General features: G+C 45.7%; 1 long non-coding RNA gene across 3 annotated transcripts in view; it reads left to right on the top strand.

The window, feature by feature from the left end:
* The window catches only part of LOC133378150 (uncharacterized), a 164,028-nt gene that overhangs the window by 2,637 nt on the left and 146,621 nt on the right, over positions 1-14,770 (top strand). For all 3 annotated transcript variants that reach the window (XR_009760876.1, XR_009760877.1, XR_009760878.1), the window contains exon 2: positions 7,459-7,536. This is a non-coding gene — a long non-coding RNA (uncharacterized LOC133378150). The remainder of the gene's footprint in view (positions 1-7,458; positions 7,537-14,770) is intronic.

Here is a 14,770-nt window from a genome sequence, read left to right as displayed (position 1 = left end):
AGTCTGGCCGCTGCATTCTGCATGAGCTGCAGTTTCCGAACCGTCTTCAAAGGCAGCCCCACGTAGAGCGCATTGCAGTAATCTAGTTTAGAGGTTACCAGGGCATGAACTACTGAAGCGAGGTTCTCTCTGTCCAGATAGGGGCATAGCTGGGCCACCAGTCGAAGTTGGTAAAAAGCATTCCGTGCCACCGAGGCTACCTGAGCCTCAAGTGATAGGGATGGTTCTAAAAGGACTCCCAAGCTACGAACCTGCTCTTTCAGGGGGAGTGCAACCCCATCCAGAACAGGTCGAACATCCACCTTCCGGTCAGGAGAACCACCCACCAGCAGCATCTCAGTCTTGTCTGGATTAAGCCTCAGTTTGTTAGCTCTCATCCAGTCCAGTGTTGCAGCCAGGCATCGGTTTAGCACGTCGACAGACTCACCTGAAAAAGATGAAAAGGAGAAACAGAGCTGCGTGTCATCAGCATACTGATGGCAACACACTCCAAAGCTCCTGATGACTGCACCCAGCGGCTTCATATAGATATTAAAAAGCATAGGGGACAGAACTGACCCCTGCGGAACTCCATACTGGAGGTCCCAGGGTGCTGAGCAATGTTCCCAAGCACTATCCTCTGGAGACGGCCCGCCAAGTAGGAGCGGAACCACTGCCAAGCACTACCGCCTACTCCTAGATCAGTGAGTCGTCCCAGAAGGTTACCATGGTCGATGGTATCAAAAGCTGCTGAGAGGTCAAGGAGGATCAGCAGGTTCACACTCCCCCTGTCTGTCTCCCGATACAGGTCATCATACAGGGCGACCAAGGCTGTCTCCGTGCCAAAACCGGGTCTAAAGCCCGACTGAAATGGATCCAGATAATCAGTTTCATCCAAGAGTGTCTGGAGCTGGCTGGCATTATGTCTTGCTCCTTAGTTATTTGTTCATGTAAACCAGGGATGGGGAACCTGTAGCTCTCCAGATGTTGATGGACTACAATTTTATAATCCCCAGTCATTAGCCACGCTTGCTGAGGCTGATGGAAATTCATGTCTGACAGCTTCTGGAGGGCCACACAGGTTCCTCTTCCCTGGTCTTCTAAATATTAGCAGTGGTGAAGTAGATGCCCTCTTGCTCAGAGTGTACTTAGCTGTTTGTGAAATGACTCATGCTTCCTGGTGTGGTGCTATTTTCTAATACCTAAGATGGGAGCTTGGCCTTCTTTTCATCTGCCAGGATTCCACCCAACCAGGACTTTAGGGAGACCTTCTCAGAGGATCTGAAGAACCCACTATAGTCTTAAGGCAGCTCTAAATACCTAGTCTCAGTTGTTATCTCACCTGGGACCCCTGACAACTTCTCCAACCACATCCTGAACCTTGCTTTGATTCACCCTCTGGAGCTCTGAACTCATTTGGATGCTAGGAGGCTTTATTGTGGGGGCCTCCTCAGAAGAAGGATGAAGTTGGAGAAGGTTCAGCTGTGAACATGTCAGATGGCCAGGAAGGGGAGGGACTGGCAGTAAAGATATATAATATCTGAAAGACCGCCTCCTTCCCTACAGGGCCTTTAGGGGGTTGAGATCAGCAGAGGGGGCCCTTTTGGTAGTTCTACCTTCCTTAGAAGATTGGGATGGTGGTGGCCCAGGAGAGGATATTCTCTGTGGCAGCCCCTAAGTTGTGCAACTTCTTCCCCACTGAGGTGTGTCTGGCTACCTCACTATGCAGCTTTAGGTGACTATTGAAGATGCACATGGCCTTTGACACCTGATATGTATATTTATAAGGACCCACCCTATTTTGTGATTCTGGTTGTTTTTATTTGTAACCTGCCCTGGGACCTCTGGGTGAAGGGTGAGCACTAGATGCTAATAATGAATGTAATAATGAAAGCATCTAGGCTTCCCCTGTGCTCTTACTGCTATAAAAGTTCCAGCTCCAGCTCCTTGTCATGGACATAGCTGCATTATCCTGACCCTGCACTAGAAGCCCACACATCTTTCACAAGCTCCATTTCAGACATTACAAAGAACCATAGGAAGCAGAATATGCAAGAGTCTCTTGCTTCTTTTCTTCTCAAGTTTGGGGTCTCAGTCCTAATGTAATTTCATTGTCATGTCTGGTATGAAACAGAATGTGGTAATTATGCCTATACCATGTGGGATGGGTATCCTATTATTCCAGTGTATTTAGTAGTAAACATTCAGGGCTATGTGCCACCATAGTAACTCAATGGCTTGAAGAACTGGAACGGATCTCTCTCTACCATTGAAAGAAGGTCTGCTTCCTCTCTGCAAAGCAAAACATGCTCTTCCTTGAGCATTTTGGGGAATACAGACCTGGGCAAATAGACAGCATGTACAGTATACAGAAGACTGGGTGACCTTGAGCCAGTCACTGCCTCTCAACCTCAGAGGAAAGCAATGGTAAACCACCTCTGAATACAGAGCTGCCCCTCTGTTCATGTGAAAGGGGGAGACTATGTGGCTGACAGAGAACATTTATGGAAATGATGGTGCTCTTGTGTGTGGAAGGGCTACTGAGCTAAGTCAGTTACATGAAAATAAGAGCTGGAGAGCACATTATGTATGCAATGGAAATGCTGCGCAAAATGCCACTTCCCTGTGATGGTTGATCTCCCTTTCTGCCATAGCATAGTGGATTGAGAACATCACTTGGTTTGCACCCATGACTGTCGGGAACATTGCATGGGAAGTGTGGATGCTCACACAACACAATGGCCTTGATTCATGTGATGAGAACAAGTAAATGTTATGTGAAGGGTAAGGCTTATGGGGTTGCCATTTTCAGCAGCACCTCCAGGGGCAAACATAATGTGTATTCTGGCCTTTAGATTTCACCTAGTTGTAGCATTCAAAGACAGAATACACAGCTGCTCCTGTACTGACATTTTCCAGTCCATCCTTAATCTGATAAAATTCAATCACATCCCTTACTTACTGCTTGTTTCCTAAACTGGTTAGGTCTACCTTCATTTGCACACACAGATCTCATAGAGCTGACATTTTTACAGTACTTATGTAGATGGTTTTAAAATAGATCCTCTTGCCTTTGGTGTCTGTTGTCCATTTTCCATGTGTTTCTTTTTTCCAAATGCAAGAAAGATCTTAAAATTTGGCCAACATTTTCCACTTGTTTACATTTGTTTTGATTGCCCACACTTTGCTATTTCTCATACCATCTTTTATGCTTAGTTTTAGCTGCTGATCCTATCTCCTCGGTTGATTGTTTTATATTCTTGCTTTAAATTTTTAAAAATTGTATTTTAAAGACAAAATCCAACAAACACAAACAAAATAATCAGCCATAACTTAAAAAAGAACAAAAAAAGCAGAAAAAAGTATGCTCATCCATCACTATGTACCAGGGAAGAAAACTATTATATTTTCATCTGCCTCCTCTGCTCAGTAGTCCAACAGCTTTTAGCCTATAAGGTCGACTTCAAGAACAACTGAGAAGGAGAGCCCTAGTGATTTTATTATCCTGGGAACTGGGGCATTTTAACGTGGTTTTTGGGGTTGGTGGCCTGCCTGACTGGCGGACGGGGATAGGGGCATGTGTAGACTGGAGGGGAGCATTACGAGGAGAGTGGGGGGTCAAGGTAAAAGAAGGTTGGGTGGCAGATACTGGAATGGTGCTGGTGACAGACCACGTTATATTGAAGGAACAAGAGATAGATACGTAATACCCATCCCTTGTTCCAGGCCTGTCCAGAACCAGAAGATAACTGGGGGACGCAGGACTCCGGCCACCCTTCGGCTGCTGTTATGTAATGCCAGGTCTGTAGCACAAAAAACATCCCTCATCCATGACATGATCTTGGATGAGGGCGCAGACCTGGCATGCATTACGGAGACTTGGTTGGACGAGGCCTCAGCTCCTACACTTGAGGCCATGTGTCCACCGGGTTTCCAATATGCACAGCAGCCGAGGGTGGAAAGGCGGGAAGGGGAGGTGGCAGTTATCTATTGGGGGTCCTTGGTTTTCACCAGACTGCCTCTCCATAGGACCAAGTTTATAGATTGCATGTACTGGAGGTTGGGCCCGAAGGGCAGTTTGGGGATTCTGCTTGTGTACCGCCCACCCTGCTGCACCGCAGACTCCCTGACCGAGGTGCTGGAGGTGATCTCAGCTGTATGAACATTGTCCCCTGAACTGTTGGTGATGGGTGACTTCAATGTGCATACTGGGACCGCCCTCCTTGGAGCCCCTCGGGATTTCATGGAAACCATGACTTCCTGGAAACTGTACCTTAGTACTACTGGGCCCACCCATGTAGCCGGTCATGCTCTTGACCTTGTGTTTGTCCTTGGAGAGGAGGGAAGTGCTCTGAAGATAGGGGCTATTTCTTCTACCCCTGTGTCATGGTCAGATCACTATTTGGTGCACATGGACCTCTTGATGCCACACACCCTCCGCAGGGGAAAAGGACCCATTAGGATGGTCCGCCCCAGATGCCTGATGGATCCGGATGGATTCCTGAATGCCCTGGGGGAATTGGAGCCTGCCGAAGGATGCCCGGTCGAAAACTTGGTGATGGAGTGGAATAGAGAAATCGCTGGGGCATTAGACCGGGTGGCTCTGAAACATCCTCTCCCCCTGAATAGAACTCAATTGGCGCCATGGTACACTCCAGGACTGCGAAAATTGAGACAGGAGGTGAGACGACTAGAGCGCCGGTGGCGGAAATCTCGCTCCAAAGATGATCAGACACAGGTCAGAGCAGCAATAGTTGCCTACCATGTGGCAACAAAGGCAACAAAGAGGGATTTCTTTGCTGCCTCTATTGCGTCCGCAGAGTGCTGTCCCAGGAGGTTATTCCAAGTGGTCTGAAGTCTGGTCGGTCCAGTTACTCAGGAGCCCATGGAATATTCAAAAACCTCCTGTGACATATTGTGAGGATGCAGGATTGGGGTCCTGGCACTTCAGAGGATGAGGAGGGGGAGGAGATCATTTTCCCAGAGTTGTGTGAAGAAGAACCAGAGGAGGGGGGAGGAATTCCAGAGTTAGTGTTGCCCAGCAGTAAAGACCTTGAAGCTCTAGCCGACACAGATACAGACACAGACTCTTCCCAGGAACTTCCCACACTCACCCCCCTTCCCAGGTCAGAGCAGTTAGAAACGGAAGGAGGGGGAATTCAACTCCCTCCTCAGCCAGAGAAAAGCCCGCCTGATGGGCATGGCATCCACCCCCCTCTTTCCCCAATACCCAAGGTAGAATCCTCAGAAGGGGAGGGGGCAGCGCCTCCCCCTTCACCACGAACCCGGAGAAAACAAAAAAGAGCAAGGGGGAGAGAGAGGAGGGGTGTGGAAGAGAGCACCTTGAGGCGGAGTGAGAGAATTTGCGCCAGAAAGTCCCCCTTATAAGAGTCGGGGGAGCAGAGATTCCTTGTTCTGTCAACTCTCTTGCATGTCGCTGGACACGTGTTATTGTGTTGCTTCATGAGAAGGCGTAGCTTCTGTTTGGATATTACTTTAATAAAGACTGAATTGCTTTCACCAACTGGTCTGGTTCCTGAGTCCAGTCCTGGACACGACACATATTTGCAAAGCACTTTGCTGATAAAATTGAGCATTTAAGGAGCTTAATCCTGTACACCGTGGATGCAGTAAGCGGTCCAGAGTCGGCCAATTGCAATCCAGTCTTGTGAGCTCGGTTTCAGCCTCTTCCTTCTGAGGATGTGGCCAAGGTGCTCTTAACTGTGAAGCTGACCACTTGTTTACTTGATCCTTGCCCATCGTGGCTCATTATGAGCTGCAAAGAGAGGTTGAGCGAGGGAGTCAAGGCAGTGGTAAATGCATCCTTGGAAGAGGGTGTAATGCCATTAGCCCTCAAGGAGGCAATAATAAAACCCATCTTAAAAAAGTCCTCCTTGGACCCCCAAGATCTGAACAACTTTCGCCCAATCTCAAATTTACAATTTCTGGGCAAGGTGATTGAACGAGTGGTGGCCAATCAGCTACAGACACACTTGGATGAAGCGGATTATTTAGATCCATTCCAGTCGGGCTTCAGGACTGGACATGGAACTGAAACAGCCTTGGTCGCTCTGGTGGATGATATGAGGAGGACATTAGATAGGGGTGAGTACACCTTCCTTGTCCTCCTGGACCTCTCGGCGGCTTTTGATACCATTGACCATGGTATCCTGTTGGATTGTCTGGAGGGATTGGGTATAAAGGGCACCGTTTTACGGTGGTTCCGCTCCTTTCTCTCCAATAGACACCAACGGGTAGCATTGGGGGATGAGGTCTCTGACCCTTGGCCTCTCACTTGTGGAGTGCCACAGGGCTCTATCCTGTCCCCCATGCTATTCAATATCTATGTAAAGCCACTGGGGGCTATCATCAGGAGATTTGGGCTGCAGTGTCACCAATATGCAGATGACACTCAGCTCTATCTCTCGTTCAAGTCCTCACCAGAGTTGGCTGTGAAGACCATGTCCAACTGCCTGGAATCCATGAGTGGTTGGATGGGAAGAAACAGACTGAAGCTAAACCCTGACAAAACTGAGGTGCTACTGGTAGGAGACAAGGCAAGGTTAGGTGATATAGACCTGGTATTCAATGGGGTAAGATTGCCCCTAAAAGACCAGGTTCACAGCCTTGGGGTCATTCTTGACTCCCAGCTGTCCATGGAGGCTCAAATTTCTGCGGTGAGCCAGGCAGCTTGGTATCAATTACATCTTATACGAAGGCTGCGACCTTACCTTCCTGTTCATCTGCTCCCGCCGGTGGTACATGCCTTGGTCTCCTCTCGCTTGGATTACTGTAATGCGCTCTACGTGGGGTTACCCTTGAAAACGGTCCGGAAACAGCAACTAATACAGAATGCGGCAGCACGTTTAATTAAGAACAGCCATCGCTATGATCACATCACCCCAGTGTTGGTAGATCTACACTGGCTGCCAGTTGCTTACCGGGCCCAATTCAAGGTGTTGGTGATGACCTTTAAATCCCTATGCGGTCTCGGCCCAGCTTATCTGAAGGAGCGCCTCCAGTATCACCAATTATGCCGCCAAACAAGATCAGCCACACAGGGCCTTCTCTCAGTTCCATCAGCTAAATCAGCTCGGCTGGTGAGGACTAGGGAGAGGGCATTTTCGGTGGCGGCCCCCACTCTCTGGAACTCCCTCCCATTCGATCTTCGTCATGGCCCTTCCCTGAATGTTTTCCGCCGGGCCTTAAAGACCTGGCTCTTCAGGCAGGCCTATGGGATTTCTGTGGCGAGTTAGTTTTGCTGCTACTGTTAATTATAGTTCTTGGTTTTAACCTATTAATTATTGTATTTAATTATTGTTATATTGTATTTTATTAATGGATTGTACGTCGCCTAGAGTGGCCGTTTTTTGGCCAGATAGGCGACTCAGAAATAAATTATTATTATTATTATTATTATTATTATTATTATTATTATTATTATTATTATTATTATTATTATTATTATTATTATTATAGAACAGCAAAAAAGAAGGGGACTGTACCCACCCAGAAAAACCATGAAGTTGACTACAGTAGAGAGAAGCATAACAAACTGTGAGTCATCAGTGTAACTGATAAACCCCCAATTGTACTTGGGCGGGCTGGGGAGTGTTGGCTTACAACCAACTCGATTAAGGAAAACCAGAAAGGGCCACCATGTGTAAGTGAATGTATTCGATTCACTGCACCCCTGCAGAGCCTATTCTGCCGAGTTAGTTTTTCTAATAAAAACAGGTCCCAGATTTTAGCCCACCACCCCTCAATTGTAAAGGGGGAATTGTGTTTCCAGTGCTGTGCTAGTTCCAGCGTGGCAGCTGTAAGAAGGTATACAATCAGCTGCTTATACCACAACTGCTGCATATCCTCCAGAAAAATAGACAATAAAGCCAGATGGGAGTTTGGTGGCATATCTTGTTCAACAATGTTGGAAATCTCTTGGAAGATTTTGAGACAAAAGGTGCTCACCACTGGGCAAGCCCACCACATATGGTAGAATGTGCCCATCCTATGACACCTCACCTACACTTCAATGACATATTCATGAACATTCTCCCCAGTTTGATTAGAGTGAGATACCAGTGCAGGACCACTTGGATCAGGGACAAACTCGTGCGGAAATAGAACAAGTGGGGGATTTCTTCCACATCACAGCCCAGGCTTCTTCATCTATGCGAACCTCCATGTCAGACTCCCACACAGTTTTCAAACTGTCCACCAACCCCATTGTACCTGACAACAAACCTTTATAAATCAATGACACAACCTCTTGAAGAAAGTCAACGTGGTGAACACCGGGACCATATAAGGACCCCAACCTAATCTGTTATCCTTCAAACAAACCTTGTATTAGTGAAAACAAAGCAACCCTTAGAGTCTATAATAGTCTCCATAAACACAACCAGACATTTTTTTGGCCAGTATAATGGAGACTCCCCACGTTTTAAATTACTCACATGAGCTAAGCTGTTTCCCCAAGCAACTTTCAATCATGTTAATGCACTCCGCCTTTTGGTGAGTTTCCTGCAAAAATATTATGCTAGGACTCTCCATTTTCTATAATGAAGCTATTCAAGCTCTTTTCTGCATGGCACCTAAACCCTTGATGTCAAGAGATAAAACGTTTGATTTATCCACCATCAGTAAGTGTGTCAAGAATGCCAATACTTCCCAGTCCCCTAATGAAGATATGTGGTATCTCCCCCACAAAGGTAGAATAGAGAACTTCAAAGAGTAAATAGTGTAGCACACAGAAAAGAAAACAGCACACGCACACAGAAATAACTGACCAAAGAAAAAAACACCTTGAGGTGTGAGATGCTTCAAGTGTCCAAAGAAGGAGCAACTCTTGTGCCCCTAACCATGAGGTATGATGGTGGGGCAAACCAGTAATAAAGAAAATATCTTTAACCCTCTCTTGCCCCCCTCTCCGAGTGAGCAATGCAACAAGTAACAGAAAGAGAATGTTGACAGAAAGTCTAATGCTGACAGAGACCTCAAAAAAAAAAAAAGATCCGTGACACCTCTGGAAAAAAACATAAGATCCAGCCAACACTAGTCACTGAGCAACAGAGTAACAATCTGCATGCTGTAGTACAAAATTATAACAGGAGTGCTGATGTAGACAAACTGAAATCTGGTGACAGTTCCTATCTCCGACACCATTCTTTCTTTAGCCAGCCTTCTTTTTGCCATTCTTCTTCTGCTGCTGTGTTTCCCACTCCGGAGCTTGACTTCCATTCTCGCCATCCGCATCAGCGTCATCAATATCTTGTTCCGCTGGGAGGCTGATCTGTACAACACCTTCACCTCCTTCAGTGTACTGTAGCTACTGTAAGGAATTAGTTCTTGTGATGCTCTGCCATTTTGAGGGTGAAGCCCTAATGGTATGCGATGCCTGCCTTTTGTAAAGCTTCAGTTTCCAGCTTGAAAGAGTGCCTTCTTTTCAACATATCAGTGGACATCTGGGTAGATTTGAACTTCTGCATCCCCTTATTTCAATACGTGGTAATTTCACAGGGCTTTATACACCAGATCTTTTATGTGAAATTTATCAGATCTGATGACTAGAACCCAATTGCCACCTGGTGCCCTATTTGAGTGCATGGCCCTGGAGCTTGATATATTTGCTCAATGGCTTGAGGGAGGGAAATCTTCACCGATTAGTGCAGATCCTTGAACCACTGTAGAACAAAGTCCATCAGGGAGACCTCCTCTTCAAAATCAGGAATCCCTCAGACCTGAATATTCACTCTTTGGTTTCCTGCTCCTCCACTTCATTTGTAAATTATCAGTAGTCATTTTCAACTTTTCAAGCTTAGACTCATGGTGCAAACCAAGATCAAGAGCTTCAGTGGCTATGGTAGCAATCCCCATAATCTGAGTTTGTAGCTAAGGCAATTTACCATAAAGTGATGAAATTGCAGTTTGCCAGTCACCCACAAGTTCTTTCTGAAGCAATTTCAAGTAATCTGCTATGTCTGCGTTGTTAGATAAATCACGTCAGTTTTCCACCTTTCCCTTGATGGAGCCCACCGTGTGTCATGTCAATTTCCTCTATGCTTCATAGCTCTGACTCCTCCCAAGGGTCTGCTTCAGCAGGAGATAGCTTAAGAGCTTTCTGTTTTTGTCCCAATTGCATTCCCTAGCCTGTGGTGCCATTTAGGCTATTATTGATATTGAAAATCCATCAATTAATGATTGAAAGACCCACTTGGGGATGGGAGCAGATGGCTGAAGCAGCCATCTTGCCAAATGGCAAACCACGACCCATATTGTTGCTTTTATGAAATTGTAAATTTAAACATTGTAGGCTGGATTGACTGGTGCTTTTGGACCAGAAGGGAGAGATAGAGACATTTTAATAAATAGTAATTTAAAAATTCCTTTGAACTGAAGTATTGGAGCCTGCAGCTATCTTCAACAGACTGATTCTCCTTGGGTGTTCTTCTTCTGCCATAACCTTCTCACTTCTCATGCACCCAGAAAATTGGCCTGCACAGACTGTCCCCGATGTCCGTTGTTGAACATGGTCAGCAGCTGTTTTTGTCATTGCAGAGTTTTGCCATAAAGTGCATTCTGTCTGTACACAAGGGGATTTGGCCAGTGATTTTTGTCTTTGGGCATCAATTTGTCTTAATGCAGTGCCCTTGAGAGAGGAATCTCATTTTGATATATGCCGTGCTTGACTCAGAGCTCAGCTCTGGTATGAGTTCTCCGTGCCAGGTGTCAAGCCTAGAATGGATTGGGTAGGAACAGAGGAAACTGGCCTGGACTAGATGCAGAAGGCATTTCCTTAACCCCTGAGTAACTACACAGGTGCCTTACACATCATGTCATAGGGGAAAGATGTTCAGATCCTGTAGATGTTCTTTCCAGACATACTTGAGCCCTTCAATATTCCTCCCAGGCCACATCGCTCACTGTTCCTTTTTCATACCCTCTGTGAGTGTCTTTGCCTGTGTCCTTAAACTCTTGTGTGCCTGCATGAAGAACAGAGAGAGATGTGTGTGCGTGGGGGGGGGCATGCACATTGGAATGTGACATACTGCTCTTAGAACGTTTTCCATGCAGCCCTTGGGCTGAAAAAGGTCCCAGCACTCCTGACTTAAGGGAGACTTCCAGATCCAGTTGGTGGTGTTTTTTTTCCAGATGTATTTGAGCCCTGGCACCTTTTCCCCCTGCACAGAGGAATTAATCCCTGGCTGGACTTCAAAGAGAGTTTTCTGTCTGTGCCACAGTCAATCTGGGGGGTTTCCTAACTGCTTTGAATGATCTTTATAACAGTTTAATGGGCTTGCCACAGTTCATCTCAGGATACCAACAGAGTCTTGAACTTGAGAAGTGGAATAGTGGATCAGATTTTCCAAGCCTGAGCAGATGCATGACATTCAGGTGTGTCAAATCCAGTACTGCTCCTTGACATTGTCGAGGATCTGGAATGAAGCAGGGGACTGGAAACAAAGCTCAGTGAGGAGAGGCTGAAAGAACTGGGCATGTTTAACTTTGAGAAGAGAAGACTAAGGGGAGAAATGATAGCACTCTTCAAGTACTTGAAAGGTTGTCACAGAAGAAGGCCAGGATCTCTTCTCAGTCATTCCAGAGTGCAGGACACGGAATAATGGGCTCAAGTTGCAGGAAGCCAGATTTCAACTGAACATCAAGAAAAGCCTCCTAACTGTTAGAGTAGTACAACAATGGAACCAATTACCTGGGGAGCTGATGGGCTATCTAACACTGGAGGCCTTCAAGAGGCAGCTGGACAGTCACCCTGTTGGGTATGCTTTAATCTGGATTCCTGCATTGAGCAGGGGGTTGGACTCAATGGCCTTATAGGCCCCTTCTAACTCTACTATTCTATGATTCTAAGCCTGCTCTGTCTTTCTGTGCCAGTTTTCTCCAAGTAATTTTGTTTTTTGAGGCAGGAGTGGGCAGCTTGTTCAGCCTCTATGGATTGCCATGGCAACAGTATGTGCTTGAGGCCTGCAGTGTATTTGCATATTTATTTACAAACTGTAGACCCAATTTGCATGCAATCTTCATGAAGAAGGTGTACGCCACCTGACAGCATCTGCTGGATGTGTCATTTTTATCCATTTGAGCAGTGACAGTCGCAACTCTTAGAATATTTTCATAGCATGAATCTATTTAGCTTATTCTCCTTCAGGGCAAGGAAATGTTCCCCCTCCCCCACCAAAAAAGTATGCCAAAGCAAAGTTTATATGGATATTATTGCACCAATCTGATGTTTTTAAGGAATCAGAAGCCTGTCTGGTAGAATGTTTGGACCAGTGATTGGGTAGAAAAACTGATTATGCATCTCTGCTTATTGACACCTGTCAGTCTATGGCATTTTTCAGTGTCTAGACTTGCTTCCTTGTCCTGCCATGTGCTTGTACAATTATGGTCGAAATGAGACTCAACTGATTCTTGAACCTCCATGCCTCACATGGAATAAGGAATGGGCACACCACTCAAAAACGCCATAGGCAGCACCTCTTAAGACAGTCAGAATGACACTGTTAGATCTACAGCTGTGATTATTTAGAGAACCTACTAGTGCCCTGTCTCATTTCTAAAATGTGATGCTGAAGATAAAGTGGTGCATAGCTCATAGGTCATTGGCTTTGTAGTAAAGCAGCCCAGTTCTGGAGAGAGGCTGAAACTCATATAAATATAAGTAATATCCAATTGCATGACTTTTCCCTACCCCATCCCATTTAGCAGTGGGATATATCTCCAGTATTTGGGACACATCATGCAAAAAATGATACAGAGACCTGCTGTAGGAGGGTTTTTTTTAAAAACTAATCTGACATGGAAGATCAAGCTGTGCTTCCCAAACTGAGCTAGGCATAGAAGACATGCTAGCTATCTGTGTTAAAAAGGGGAAACACTATAAAAGAAATTCCTTAAACTCAATTCAAACATTCAAAATAATGCTTTTCCTGGAAGAAGCTTGTGAGCACATTCAGGGGGAAAGGGCCATAGCTCAGTGGTAGAGCACCTGCCTTGCATGCAGAAGGCCCCAAATTCAATCTCTGGCATCTTCAGGTAGGGCTGGGAATGTACCCAGTCTGGAATCCTGGTAAGCTGCTGCCAGTCAGTGTAGACAGTACTGAGCTAGATGGACTAAGGGTCTGACTCAGTCTAAGGCAGCTTCCTCTGTTCCTAAGGTGTTTACAAGCCACCTTCTGATTGGAAACCCTGATCTGAAATCTTGAAAAGAGCTTTGAATGTGTACAAGTCAATTTGGAGACTGTACACACAGAACTGTTTCAATAGCAAGCTTTTAGATTTAATCAATTGCCCAAGAAGTTCTCCATTCCATTCTGAGCTTGCTACTTTCCCTGCCGACCATCAATTTTCCCTCTAGAGTTGGGAGTCATTCAATGAAGCTGGATCTTTGGGAAGATTTGGGACAGGTCAAAGGAAGTCCTTCCTCATGCAGCAGCACATAGTTAAACGATAGAATTTGCTAGCATGAGATGTAGTGACAGCTACCAACGTCAATGGTTTTAAAATGGGATAACAACACATTCATGGAGGGTAAAGCTATCAGTGGCTACTAGATGGAGGCAGCATTCTTCTGAATCCCAGTTGCTGGGAATCACAAGCAGGGAGAGCACTGTTGCACTCAGGTCCCGCTTGCGGGCTTCTCGTTTGCCACCATGGAAACAGGATGTTAGACTAGATGGCCCTATGGCCTAATCTAGCAGGGCTCTTCTTAGGTTCTCAATGGCCTATTTCCCCCCATTGTTCTGTTGTTATGTTTGTGCTGCTGTGAGGAGTGCATGGGAAATTTTGGATCTGTTGTTGCCCATTTTGTAAAAAAGGAATCCAAAGTCGGGTTGCTGACACAAGAAATTCTTGATACTTGTTTTTTCCCCTCAGCCTCCCATCCAGAAGCTTTTAAAAAATCACTTTACTTTTAAATAAATAAGAACAAAATCAGATAATTCGACATTCTGAAATGTACACATCCCAAAGTTTAAAATGTCCTCTCATCTAAGAATAAACATGAGAAGGCAAATCTGGAATGAATTTTATTTCTTGTGGGTGTAAAGATAATTATCAAGGAAGGCCTGGCCCCATGCTCCTTTAGCAAATCTATTAAAATAAGACACACTTTAATTTTCTGCTATTCTGCAGGAGAGATAACCTTGCTAAGGGGGATAGATATGCTTGTGTTTGCCTCTTTTACGACATCAGGAGGAACCCATATTTCTGTACTAAATACATAATAATAATTGGCAGAGTAATCCTGCACATGGGAGGGGGATTGGAGGGAGAGATCCACAGCATCGGTAACCCTGTCAGCTCAGGGTGGTCTGATCAGGAGATAGGTGTGTGTATGCATTGTCCTATTTTTTTTTAAAAAAAGTTTCCCTCCTTTCTTATTGAGGACAATGAGAGGAAACTAACTATGCCAGCTCCAGAGCTGCTGTAGTGAAGATCCTCTTTTTTCACATGTTGGGGGGAACAAGAGGGCATAGGATCCTGTAGATCCAAGCCTATCCCTGATACACCCCAACTCCCCAAGAACAACCCATTTCAGGCCCTACCACTGGCAGGAACACTGCCACTGGTACATCTCTGCCTGCAGATATTCAGGGGCCTCTAGGGTGGATGTGCTGCTGACTCTGTACTGATGGAGAGGCACTTGGTGTGTTGCTGCTACATCCAATGGTCCCTCAGGTGGCCTGGGAAGGGAGAGTTTAGGATTGCTCCCTTAGGAAGCTAAGTGTTGATAAAATGATGATAGCGAGTGGAAGGGAATAATCCTGCTTAT

This window comes from Rhineura floridana, chromosome 2 (genome assembly GCF_030035675.1).
Source record: "Rhineura floridana isolate rRhiFlo1 chromosome 2, rRhiFlo1.hap2, whole genome shotgun sequence".
Classification (NCBI taxonomy): Eukaryota; Metazoa; Chordata; class Lepidosauria; order Squamata; family Rhineuridae; genus Rhineura; species Rhineura floridana.
Note: the sequence above shows the minus strand (reverse complement) of the source record. Positions and strands in the feature narration are given on the sequence as shown.